Consider the following 12,934-nt stretch of genomic DNA (forward strand, 5'->3'; position numbering starts at 1 on the left):
AGCTGTACCTTCCTCACAACATAAGGCTTAAGACAAGCCAGTATACTCAGTGCTCACTTTGATACCACACTAGTAAGGTTAAAAAAAATGTTTTTTTTTTTAAATAACCAGAATATATTTGTTCTCAAAAACTGCCATGCTTTATGTGTTTTTGGCCATGATGTTTACATTATTTTGACCCTTCTAATGATCCTAAAGGGGAGCAGTGGATTTATGTTTATCAAAGGAAAATAAAAAAGAGATGAGAAAAACTCCTCTAAATGAAAGGAATCATATTGAGAATGAAGATGCTGGTAGAGGGATAAGGAATGGTGTCTGCAGAGGCTCACTCATGCTGAGGTTTCATTTAAATTCTTGTCCAACGTTGGAGGGCATATATGGCCCCTTGAGGAGGGTGACTTTCAGATGTGCAACACTCCAGATTTTATCAGGCTTTGGTTCTAAGATCAACGTGCAGATTTTTACTCCTCCACCTGGCCTTTTAATAGTTCAGATTCCTGGCCAGCACAGTGGCTCACACCTGTAATCCCAGCACTTTGGGAGGCCAAGGCAGGTGGATCACAAGGTCAAGAGATTGAGACTATCCTGACCAACATGGTGAAACTTCGTCTCTACTAAAATATAAAAAATTAGCTGGGCATGGTGGTGTATGCCTGTAGTGCCAGCTATTCAGGAGGCTGAGGCAGGAGAGTCGCTTGAACCCAGAGGTGGAGGTTGCAACAAGACAAGACAGTCGGCCACTCCAGCCTGATGACAGAGCAAGACTCCATCTCAAAAAAAAAAGGAAAATATGATAATTCCGATTCCTTCCCAGAGATCCTCTGCATGTGAGTGGGGCAGGGCACGCCACGCAGCTCCCTCCAGCTTTATGCTTATTTCCATCACTGTCTGGTCATTTGGTCCAAACTACTATTTTGACCTGATTGACACTTCCCTAAGCTGATGGCATCTTTGGACCCATACACCTAGTTGAAGACACCTTTGACTTCTAAACACCTACCTGAGGTCTGGGTGTGGCGGCTCACACCTGTAATGCCAGAAATTTGGGAGACTGAGGCAGGAGGATCAATTCAGCCCAGGAGTTTAAAACCAACTTGGGTAACATGGTGAAACATGGTGTCTACAAAAATATAAAAATTAGCCAGGTGTGGTGGCACATACCTGTAGTCCCAGCTACTCGGAAGGCTGAGGCGGGAGGATCACTTGAGTTGAGGCTGCAGTGAGCTGTGTTCACATCACTGCACTCCAGTCCAGGTGACCGAGTGAAATCCTGTCTCAAAAAAAAAAAAAAAAAAAAAAAAAAAAAAAAAAAAAAAAAAAAAAACCTAGCTGAGACAATTATCTCTTGGGACACAGCCAAAGGAACATGGCAACTTTTCTCCCCACTGCATTCTCTGCCTGCATCTCTGTATCAAGGGCTACATCCTTGGGAATGCCAGAGAAAGGGATATGCCTCCACTCAAGGAAAATGTAGAGCTTCTGGGTCTTCTCCGTATTTGGAATGAAGGTCAAACATAAAATCTGAGGACCCAGACTGTTAGATAACTGTTCAATAATGGGTAACTTTTGGATAACATGTATTGTGTGCCAGGCACCATTCTAAGAGTTTTGTATATAGTAACTCATTTATTCCTCACAACTACTTCATGAGAAACATTTTACTATTATCTCCACTTTATAAAGAAGTAACCAAGGCACCAAGTGTTATGGACTGAATGGTGTACCTTGAAACTTCCTATGTTGAAGCTGTCGCCCACAATGTGACTGCATTTGGAGACAGGACCTTTAAAGAAGAAACTAAGGTAAAATGAGATCACAAGAGTGGGGTCTGGCCTGGCTCGGTGGCTCACGCCTGTAATCCCAGCACTTTGGGAGGCTGAGGCTGGTGGATCACCTGAGGTCAGGTGTTTGAGACCAGCCTGGCCAATGTGGTGAAACCCCATCTGTACTAAAAATACCAAAAAAAAAAAAAAAAATAGCCAGTGGCTCATGCCTGTAATCCCAGCATTTTGGGAGGCCAAGGCAGGCTGATCACAAGGTCCAGAGTTCGAGACCAGCCTGGCCAACATAGTAAAACCCCGTCTCTACTAAAAATACAAAAACTTAGCTGGGCGTGGTGGCAGGCACCTGTAATCCCAGCTACTTGAGAGGCTAGGCAGGAGAATCACCTGAACCTAGCAGGCGGAGGTTGTAGTGAGTCGAGGTTATGCCATTGCACTCCAGCCTGGGGACAGAGCGAGACTCTGTCTCAGGCAGATCACTTGAGGTCAGGAGTTCAAATCTAGCCTAGCCAACATGGTGAAACTCTGTCTCTACTAAAATTACATATATTAGCTGGGTGTAGTGGTGGGTGCCTGTCATCCCAGCTACTCGGGAGCCTGAGGCAGGAGAATCACTTGGACCCAGGAGGCAGAGGTTGTGGTGAGCCAGATTGCACCGCTGCACTCCAGCCTGTGTGACAGAGACTCTGTCTCAAAAAAAAAGAAAAAGAAAAAAAAAGAATGTGGTCTTAATCCAATAGGACTGATGTACTTATAAAAAGAGGGAGAGACACCAGGCATGCATATACACAAAGAGAAAAGGCCACGTGAGGCCACAGCAGGAAGACAGCCATCTGCACGCCAGGGAGAGGCCTCAGAAGACACTAGCCCTGCCAAAACCTTGATGTGGGACTTGCAGCCTCCAGAGTTATGAGATAATAAGTGTCTGTTGTTTAAGCCACCCAGGCTGTGGTACTTCATTATGACAGCCCCAACAAATTAATACACCAAGAAGCCGAGAAATATGCCCAGCATCACACAGCTCTTAAGTGGTAGAGCTAGGATTCGAACCCAGGCAGTCTGACTTCAGAAACCATGCTCTTGACCACTGCACTCTTCCGTCTTCCTCCAGTGGTTTAAAGCAGGACTTTTCAATAGAAATATAAGGTCAGACACAAATTTGGGCGTCATATAGACTTTTAAATTTTCTAGCAGTCGCATTTTTTAAAACAGGTGGAATTATTTTTAATAATCTATTTTACTTAACCCAACATACCAAAGCATTGTCATTCTAGCATGTAATCAATAGGTAAGGTTATTACTATTTCACATTCTTTCTTTTGTACTAAATCTTGGAAATGAGTGTTTATTTTACACTTACAGCACATCTGAATTTGGAGCCAGCACATTTTAAGTGCTCAGTAAGCCGTGTTAGACAACCATATTAGACAGCACAGGTTAAGGGTCTTTTATGGCTCTCTACTGTGTACAAGATAGAGACTTGACACTTCCTGAACTGCCTGCTCTTTGAGGCCTGCCGTGATGCGGCTCCACCCCTGTTTCGGGCTCCATCTCATGCCACTCCTAGCATCATACTTTATGCTCCTTCAACTGGCAATACTTAAATGTAAGCCCTCTACTCACACCACACCGCTGCTTTTTTTTTTTTTTTTTTTGAGACTGAGTCTTGCTCTATCATCCAGGCTGGAGTGCAGGGTGAAGTGTTATGGGCATATATAGGAGGGGTATGCACTTCAGTGTGGGGTATCAGGAAGGCTTCCTGGAGGAGGGGAAACCTGAGTGGGTATCACAGAATACATAGGAGGCAGCTGGATGAATGAGAGGAAGGACATTCAGACAACGAGAAAATCATAAGCAAAGATGCCAAGATGAAAAGCAGCGTGGTAGCATGCTGTGATCAGAGGGTTTGCATTTAAGTATTGCCAGTTGAAGGAGCACAGAGTGTGATGCTGGAAATGATGGGAAAAGCTATATACATCCCCAGCTTCCCTTGCAGTTGGCCATATGACATAGTCCTGGCTCATGAGCTGTAAGGAGGAACTTACACTTTCCTGGGGAAATGGGTAGACACAGCTGGCAGGGTCCCTTCTCCCTCTTTTTTGTCTTGAATGTGCATGAAATACCAGAGCTGGGGTAGCCATTTGCATTCAATGAGGGGACAAGCCAAACACTAAGGATAGTGAGGTGGTCAAATAGAAGAAAGCTCACTCTTTGTCAGTACTGTGGAGCTGCCACACCAACTCTGGTCCTGCTACCAGGAGAATTTATATAAATACAAATCTATTGCTTAAGCCACTGTTATTAGGTGTTGGTGACTTGCAGTGAAAAGCGATTCTGATTCACTGCTTCTATTTGCAGATTTTGTAGCCACTACTTCAGGCAGAAATGCAGATGGAAAAGCCATCCCAACTGAGTAAGCCTAGGCAAGAGTTGTCACAAGGGAGCTGAATGTCTTGGTGTCACTACATAATTAGAATCATCAGATAAAAATGTGGGCTGGGAGGTGGCATTCACATTGGGAGAGTCTCTGAAGCTTTGAGGAAAGTGGGGGAGTGGCCAGAAAAAAGAAGAATATTTCTGAGTTTAGGCCCATCTACACACAAGTTAGCTCTGGGTAACAGAAACATTTGCCACTAAAGCAAAACCAAACCAATGTGATGGTTGCGGTCCTAGCCATGGAGTCTGCTTAGATCCCCCTGTGCCCCAAAATTCTAGGCCATGAAGATCGTTTCATCCACTAGGATCTACTTTTTAACAACAAAACTAACCAGGCCTTAACATCCAATAGTAGTCCAGGAAGGGAACTGGTAACAAGGCCTGGCTAGGTGGCTAGAAGACAGACCTGCATATTTGTAAATACAGAGTTTTTTTATAAATTGAAAATTTGTACAAGTAAAAGAGGAGGCATCTGTTTTCCCCAGAACATCCAGGTTTTTCTGGGTTTCATGGGCCATGGCCGTTGCCCCTTCCTCATTTCATTGCCTCAAGTGCCCCATTTATGAATCCGACAAAAGTTACTGTATTTCTTGTTATAAAAATTATACATGGCTGGGTGCAGTGGGTCAAACCTATTATCTCAGCACTTTGGGAGTCCAAGGCAGGCAGACTGCTTGAGTCTGGGGTTGGAGACCAGCCTGGGCACAAAGTGAGACCCTGACTCTACAAAAAATACAAAAATTAGCTAGGCACGACGGTGTGCAACTATAGTCCCAGCTCCACCTGGGGCTGAGATGGGAGGATCACTTCAGCCCGGGAGGTCAAGGCGGCAGTGGGCAGAAACCACGCCACTATACACCAGCCTGGGCAACAGAGTGAGACCCTGTCTCAAAAAAAAAAAAAATTACATTATGGAAAAAAGTGAAAAATGCAGAAAAGCACAAAAAAATCCATCATCTCACAATTCAGAGATAGCCATTGTTAACATTTTCAAAAATGTCTTTGAATCATTTATTTACCAAGGATGCTTTCCATGGTAAATAAATGAAAAACCCAATCCAAAATGGTTCAAACAATGAGACAGTTTATTATATCATGTTAAAAAGAGTCAGAGATGGGCCATTCCAGGATTGGTTAATTCCACAGTTTGCTGAAGTCATCAAGGATCCAAGTCTTTCCATCTCCCTTCTCTGCCACCCTCAAGGTTTAAGATGGCTGTTACAGTTCCAGACATTATATCAAGATTCAATTTTCATAGAAAGAGGGCTGTTCATTTCTTTCCCAGACGGTTCTCCCATATACAGTATCCTGTGTCTACTTCTAAACCAATCACTACTAAGGTGAAATTGACCTACGACATTTGGATTAGACTAATCACATTTACCCTTTGAGTTAGGGATAGAGTCAACTTCTATGAGCACATGGCTGAGCCAAGGATAAGCATCCGACCAGCAAGAGAAGACATAACAGGGGTGCAGGGTTGGAGATGGGAGAGGAGTATTAACACAGTAACCAATTATGTCTGCTACGATCTTTTTTGCCTATTTTGATACTTACATACACACCTAGAAAAAGTTTCAATACAAAACCATGTAAATACTGACGATCTTTTTTCAAGTAGCAATACACATGGCAAATATTTCTCCATTTCAAGAAATACTTTCTTGTAACATCTTTTTTTTTTTTCTTTTTTAGACAGGGTCTCCACTCTGTCACCTAGGCTGAAGTGCAGTGGTGTAATCTTAGCTCACTGCAGGCTTGACCTCCCAGGCTCAAGCAATCCTCCTATTTCAGCCTCTCAAGTAGCTGGGACTACAGGTGCATACCACCATCCCTGACTAGTTTTATTTATTTTTTGTAGAGAAGGGGTTTCGTCATGTTGTCCAGGCTGGTCTCAAACTTCTGGGCTCAAGCAATCTCCCACCCTGGCCTCCCATAGTGTTGGGATTACAGGTGTGAGCCACCACATCTGCACTTTTTTTTCTTCAACTTTTATTTTAGATTCAGGGACACATGTGAAGGTTTTTTATAAGGGTAGATTGCACAATGCTGAAGTTTGGGGTGCAAATGAAACTGTCACCAAGGTAGTGAGCATGGTAACCAACAGGCAGTTTTTCAATCCTACCCTCTTTGCTTCTTGCAGTCCCCAGTGTCTACTGTTCCCATCTTTAAGTCCATGAGTACCTAATATTTAGCTCCCACTTGTAAGTAGAAAATATGCTGTATTTAGTTTTCTTCTGTTAATTCGCTCAGGATAATGGCTTCCAGCTGCACCCGTTACTGCAGAGGACATGATTTCATTATTATTATTATTTTTTTTTTTCCCTGAACGCTGCTAATATTTTTTTATTTTTATTTTTATTTTTCTTGAGATGGAGTTTCACTCTGTCGCCCAGGCTGGAGTGCAGTGGCGCAATCTCAGCTCGCTGCCACCTCCTCCTCTCAGGTTTAAGCAATCCTCCTGCCTCAGCCTCCAGAGTAGCTGGGACTACAGGCACATGCCACCATGCCCAGCTAAATTTTTTTTTTTCCAGTAGATATGGGGTTTTACCATGTTGGCCAGGATGGTCTTGATCTCCTGGCCTTGTGATCCGTCCACCTCAGCCTCCTAAAGTGCCGGGATTACAGGTGTGAGCCACTGCGCCTGGTGATTTCATTATTTTTTATGGTTGTGCAGTGTACTATTGTGTATCTATTCCATATCTTCTTTATCCAATACACAGTTAATGGACACCTAGTTTGATTCCATGTTTTTGCTATTGTGGAAAAAAAAATAGCTAGGCATGGTAGCACGTACCTGTAATCTCAGCTACTCGGCAGGCTGAGGCACAAGAATCGCTTGAACCTGAAGGCAGAGGTTGCAGTGAGCTGAGATTGTGCCACTGCACTCCAGCCTGAGTGACAGTGAGTGAGACTTTGTCTTTAAAAAAAAAAAAATCTGTGCTTTAAAAGGAAAACCACCTTAATGGAATCCTTTCTATTACATTCATAATTTTGGAAGGTGAAAGAAAGTATGGGAGAATGTGTGTAGGGTATATGCAAACACTACACTATTTTTTATATGAGAAGCTTGAACACGTGTGGATTTTCATACCCCAGGGGGTTCTGGAATCAATACTCCATGGATATCAAAGTATAACTGTATATTACCAAGCTGTTTTCCAAAAAAAGTACTAGTTTATACTTCTATCGGTGGAGTGTGGCAATGTTTAGTTCACTTAATCCTTATCAGCATTTTAAAAAACATCTTTTTAATTCATTACTCTTTAGATAGATGACATCATTCTTGGAGAAAGCATGTGGTTGCTCTATAGAAATAGGCATTATTGGAAATTCAGCTTTGGCCCACAGATGCTTTCTGATTCTAAAGGCAAATGAGTTCAAATCAGAACTGTAAGCCCCAGGTCTCTTTTCAGTGGGTTCTCAGAAAAGATGCTGTCCTCTCTTCCCTGACCCCACCTATAAGCATATGACTAGAGGTCAGAGAAGTCTCCTGCTTCCCCTGGAAGCTGGGGCAGAGGGGTTACACAAGGCTTAAACTTTTTCTTCCACTTTTCTTCTTCTTTTTTTTAATCTAAATCAAGTTACCGTTACCTTGGCAAGCCATTTCTTTTGATTGGGTGATTTAATACATTTACATTTAATGCTATTATTGATATACCATCAATCCTCATTATTCACAATTCCTTATTTGCGAATTTTCCCTGCTTGCTAAAAGTTTGTAACCCCTAAATCAACACTTAATGTTTTTTCATGGTCATTTGCAACATGCACACAGTAGCAAAAATATTTGAATTGCTCGACATAATTGTTCCCAGCTGAGGCTGAACAAGGTGACACTCCACCTTCTTGCATCAGCTCTCCTACTGTAAACAAGTGTCCTTCTTGTGTCTATTTAGTGCCAGGTTTTTTTGTGTTTTTCTTGGTGATCTCACAGTTTACAATGGGCCCCGAGAGCAGTGCTGAAGTGCTGTCTAGTGTTCCCAAGTGCAAGAAGGCTGTAAGGCTACTTGCTTTTAGCCTGAACTTCCTTTAGTATTTCTTCTAAAGCAGGGCTGCCAACATTAAATTCCCTCCATTTTATTTTTCTGGGGAAATCTTTATCTTCATTTTAGAATCACAGTTTTGCTGGAAATAGGATTCTTGGTTGACAGTTTCTTTCTCTGACACTTGAATATGCTATCCCACTACCTTCTGGCCTCCATTGTTTCTGCTAAGTCAACCACTAATTCTGTTAGGGTTCCCTTGTAAGTAATGAGTTATTTTTTCTTGCTGCTTAAAGATTTCCTCGTTGTCTTTAACTTTCAACATTTTTCTTATGCTGTGTTTTACATTTCTAAGGTTCTCTTCATTTTTCTCCATTATTTTTTCTCTCAGTTTTTCAGTGTTTCTAGTCTCCATTAGTCTATTATTCTTTCTTCTGCCAGTTCAAATCTTTTGTTGAGCCCTCTGGTGAATTTTTCAGTTATTGTGCTTTTCAACTCCATAATTTCCATTTGGTTCCTTTAATAATCTCAATTTCTTTGTTGACATTGTCTATGTGATATGACATTGTCATCCTACCTTCAATTACTTCTTTAATCATGGTTTCCTTTAATTCTTTGAACAGGTTCATAATGGCTAAAGTCTTTTCTGATAAATGCAACATGTGGTTCCTTTTACAGTCAATTTCTGTTGTCTGCTTTTTTTCTGCTGTTTGGATTATACTTTCCTGTTTCCTTGTGCTTTGTAATTTTTGGTTTAAAACTATACATTGAAAATCATATGTTGTAGTAACTCTGGGTGCTTATAATGTGCTTATTTGTGTAGCAAATGACTGGATTATTTTAATGAAGTCCACTTTCTCCACACTGTGTTTAGCCACTAATGTTGTTCCTTCAGAAGGTACAGCACTGGTCTACAGTCACTCTGGAATCAGGGGTTTTGGTAGGTCTCTCTTTCTCTCTTCCCTGACCCCACCTACCTGCTAAAACCACGCTATTATTAGCTTATTGCTCTAGTATTTTCAAGAGTACCCTGGGAGCACAAATTGCTCTAAAATTTATACAATTGAATTCTGGCTTCTTCAACTGAACAAATTTTTAGGTCAGTGTTTGATTTTTCTTCTGACCCCAGGGCTACTCTTCCAGCTATCTTATTCCCAGTTCTCACCCACAAACCAGCCTTCTACGGTTTAACCTGTATCTTGAACATTCTCCCAATTGCCTTTTATCACACCTCACTGACCTTGAGAGTGCTTTTAGACTTGAAATTCTTCACTCTGCCACAATGAGCTGAATTCCTTCTGAAAGAGATGAAAAGCGATCTGTGTTATGGTGGGTTTCTCCCTGCAGGCACAATCTCTGAGACAGGGCACTGGAGCTGGGGGAGGGAATGATAGTAAGCTTCACTCTGAGTGACATCCCCACTCTTAAGGACTGTACCCTTGATTGTGACGGAGGTGTTAAAGAAAAAATTGTTTTGACACTTGTTAAGATGAGAAATGACTTTATTCAGAATGATCCTGATAGTTGTCAAGATAATTGAGGCTGGGTACAGTGGCTCACACCTGTAATCTCAGCATTTTGGGAAGCTGAAGTGAGTGGATCACTTGAGGTCAGGAGTTCTAGACCAGCCTGGCCAACATGGAAAAACCCTGTCCCTACTAAAAATATAAAATTAGCCAGGCACAGTGGCAGGCACCTGTAATCTCAGCTACCTGGGAGGCTGAGGCAGGGGAAGCATTTTAACCTGGGAGGTGGAGGTTACAGTGAGCCGAGATCGCACCACTGCACTCCAGCCTGGTTGATAAAGCAAGACTCCATCTCAAGAGAAAAAAAAAAGATTATTGAGATAGGAGAGATCAGGCTCAATTCCAAACTTATCAGGAAAAAGTAGGGATTTATAGGCAAGGAGTAGGTTGGGGAAGGCTTGTCAATAGATGGAAAATTACTTAGAGGAGACAGAAATGGAGGGTAAGGAAAATTCTTGCTATATTTACCAAACAGGACTCTTGCTGAAGTCAGGTCAGGGTAATCAGATATAAAGGGTCAAGGAGATTCTCTATAAACTGACAGGGTTCTTGCTAAAGCTGGGCTCTTGAGGACAAGGTCCAAAAATAAGATCCGGTCTAAAAAAGTTTCTAAGCCTGACTAAAGTATGGGTAAGGAGAGAGCCTCTGTCAGTGCAGAGCAGCTGGGGTCCTCTTGGCTTGCCTCTCTTGGCATGGAACAACCACTTCACAAGCCAAGACCAAGGCCCCAGTATCTTAGCATGTCATGACCAAGGACGCCTCCAGCCCATGAGTGGAGTGGGGTCTGGGTGGAATAAGGGAGCCTCAGCAACAGGTGACCAGGGGCAGGATGAGAAAAGCTGTTGTTCTGCACCTCCCAGGAAGAAACCCCTCTGTGAGGGGATGTTCTTGGCTGCGGCAGCCTGTCTGGGGGCCTGGGTAGAACAAAAGGGCAGGGGAAAGGTAAATTTACTCTTTCTTCTAGAGCTAGGACACCACCATTTTTCTCCAGCCCTTGGACATCAGAACTCCAGATCCTCCGGCCTTTGGACTCTGGGACTTGCACCAGCAGCCCCTTGGGTTCTCAGGTCTTTGGCCTTGGACTGAGAGTTAGACCATTGGCTTCCTTGGGTTTTGAGGCCTTCAGACTTGACTAAGCCAACCGCTACTGGCCTCCCTAGCCTGCAGACAGCCTGTCTTAAGACTTATCGGTCCCCATGATCACAGGAACCAATTCCATCTACCTGCCTATTTATCTATCCTACTGGTTCTGTCTCTCTGGAGAACACTGACAAATCCAAAGCCCTTGTCCACAGCACCTCAAAATGTGACTGCATTTGGGAACAGAGCTTTTAAAGAGGTTAACTACAATGAGGCCATATGGGTGGGCCCTACTCCAATGTAACTGGTATCCTTATAAGAGGACATTAAGACACAGACACACACAGACCAAAAGATAACAACCAACCACATGAGAACATAGGGAGAAGCCTCAGAAGAAAACAAACCTACTGCCTGACACCTTGATCTCAGACTTCTTGTCTCCAGAATTGTGAGGAAATGAGTATCTGTTGTTTAAGCCACCCAGTTGTTGTATGTAATTTGTTACGGTAGCCCTAGGAAACTAATACAATGTACACAGGACTATTTTGGCCTCCTTGGGATTGCCCATATATATGGGCAATCTATGCTTCTGGGGGACATCATGGAAGAAGTTATGGTTATCACAAAAAAGTACAGGTCAGAGGCAATAAACACTGGTGAGAGTATGGATCTATGAATCCATACACTCAAATATAGTGATGCTGTTAGAGTTTGTCACTGAATTCCCGAAGCCCGACATAGAGAGCAGATATTTCTATAGGTTGAGGCAAGACTCCATTTCCTTCTGTATCTGCTCAGCTCTCTAGGTATTTCATTCATCAGATGGTAGCTTGGCTTAGAAACAGTGTTGGTCTGTATTAACCCAACTGTTGTCACCAAGTCACTTGGAGCACCAGAGTTCTATCAATAATGATCTATCTCAGTGGCTTTGTCATGGGGACTGCCGGGAAACAAATTTGGGGCTGGTTCCATCAGAAGCTCTGAGCAGCTGAAAGGAAATGGCAAATATTCAATAGCTAAGTTACTGTATGCTGGTCTCTGCATGGATGCTTTATTTCTTATAATGAAGACCCTACTTCTTACTAAATAGGGGTTGTCACTAGAACCCTGTAATCTCTTGAATCTTCATGCCTTTATTTAAAAGAATTTAGAATAAATTCATTCTACTTGTCATACGCTAAGTACACAAACTAACAGTTAATTCTGTAGCCCTGGGAACTTTTTTTTTTTTTTTTTTTTTTTAATGATAGAGTCCCGCTCTGTAGCCCAGGCTGAAGTACAGTGGTGCGATCTTGGCTCACTGCAACCTCTGCCTCCCAGGTTCAAGCGATTCTCCTGGCTCAGCCAGGAGATGGGACTACAGGCGTGAGCCACCATGCCTGACTAATTTCTTTTGTATTTTTAGCAAACGTGGGGTTTCACCATATTAGCCAGGCTGGTCTCAAACTCCTGACCTCTGGTGATCTGCCTGCTTCGGCCTTCCAAAGTGCTAGAAGCGCAGGCATGAGCCACCGTGCCCAGCCAGGAACGAACTATTTTTTGAATAAAAAACATGGAAGTGTTCTAAAATACAGTGATAGTCTGCCCATTCTAGAAAATCTGGGGCTGGCAGCTACTATTCTTGGACCATATTGAGAAATGGTTAAAAACATTAGATGCTCAATAAATCAGGTAGATTATTTAGATTTAATGTGTAAGCTAGTTCATGCTGCAAGAAAGGATACACCAGTGCTTTCCATCTTTATTATAATGTTCCTTGATGGCATGGCTAGCCTTTTACAACTTTGGATCCTCTGGCAATGTATGTATCTGTCAAATCAGCCTACACTAAAGCACAGCAGTAAGAGGCATTGGGGTGAGGGAGCAATTAGGACAATCCTAAACCTTGGCATTTTTTCCAGATGAGATCGGGCACAGTCAGGGTAGTATGGCCGCAGATGTTTGTGTTTTTTAAAGAGTAATTCCTACTTAAATAAATTTTTATTCGTACCTAGTTATATTTCATTCTCAAGTTCATATCTATTGTTTTTGTCATAAAAGATAAATGTGCATTGAAAATTCATAGGATACATAGGGCAATCTAAGCAGATAGCTATGATTAACACATCAAGTCACACAAAAT

The sequence above is a fragment of the Cebus imitator genome, unplaced genomic scaffold (genome assembly GCF_001604975.1).
Source record: "Cebus imitator isolate Cc_AM_T3 unplaced genomic scaffold, Cebus_imitator-1.0 Scaffold310, whole genome shotgun sequence".
In the NCBI taxonomy this organism is placed as follows: Eukaryota; Metazoa; Chordata; class Mammalia; order Primates; family Cebidae; genus Cebus; species Cebus imitator.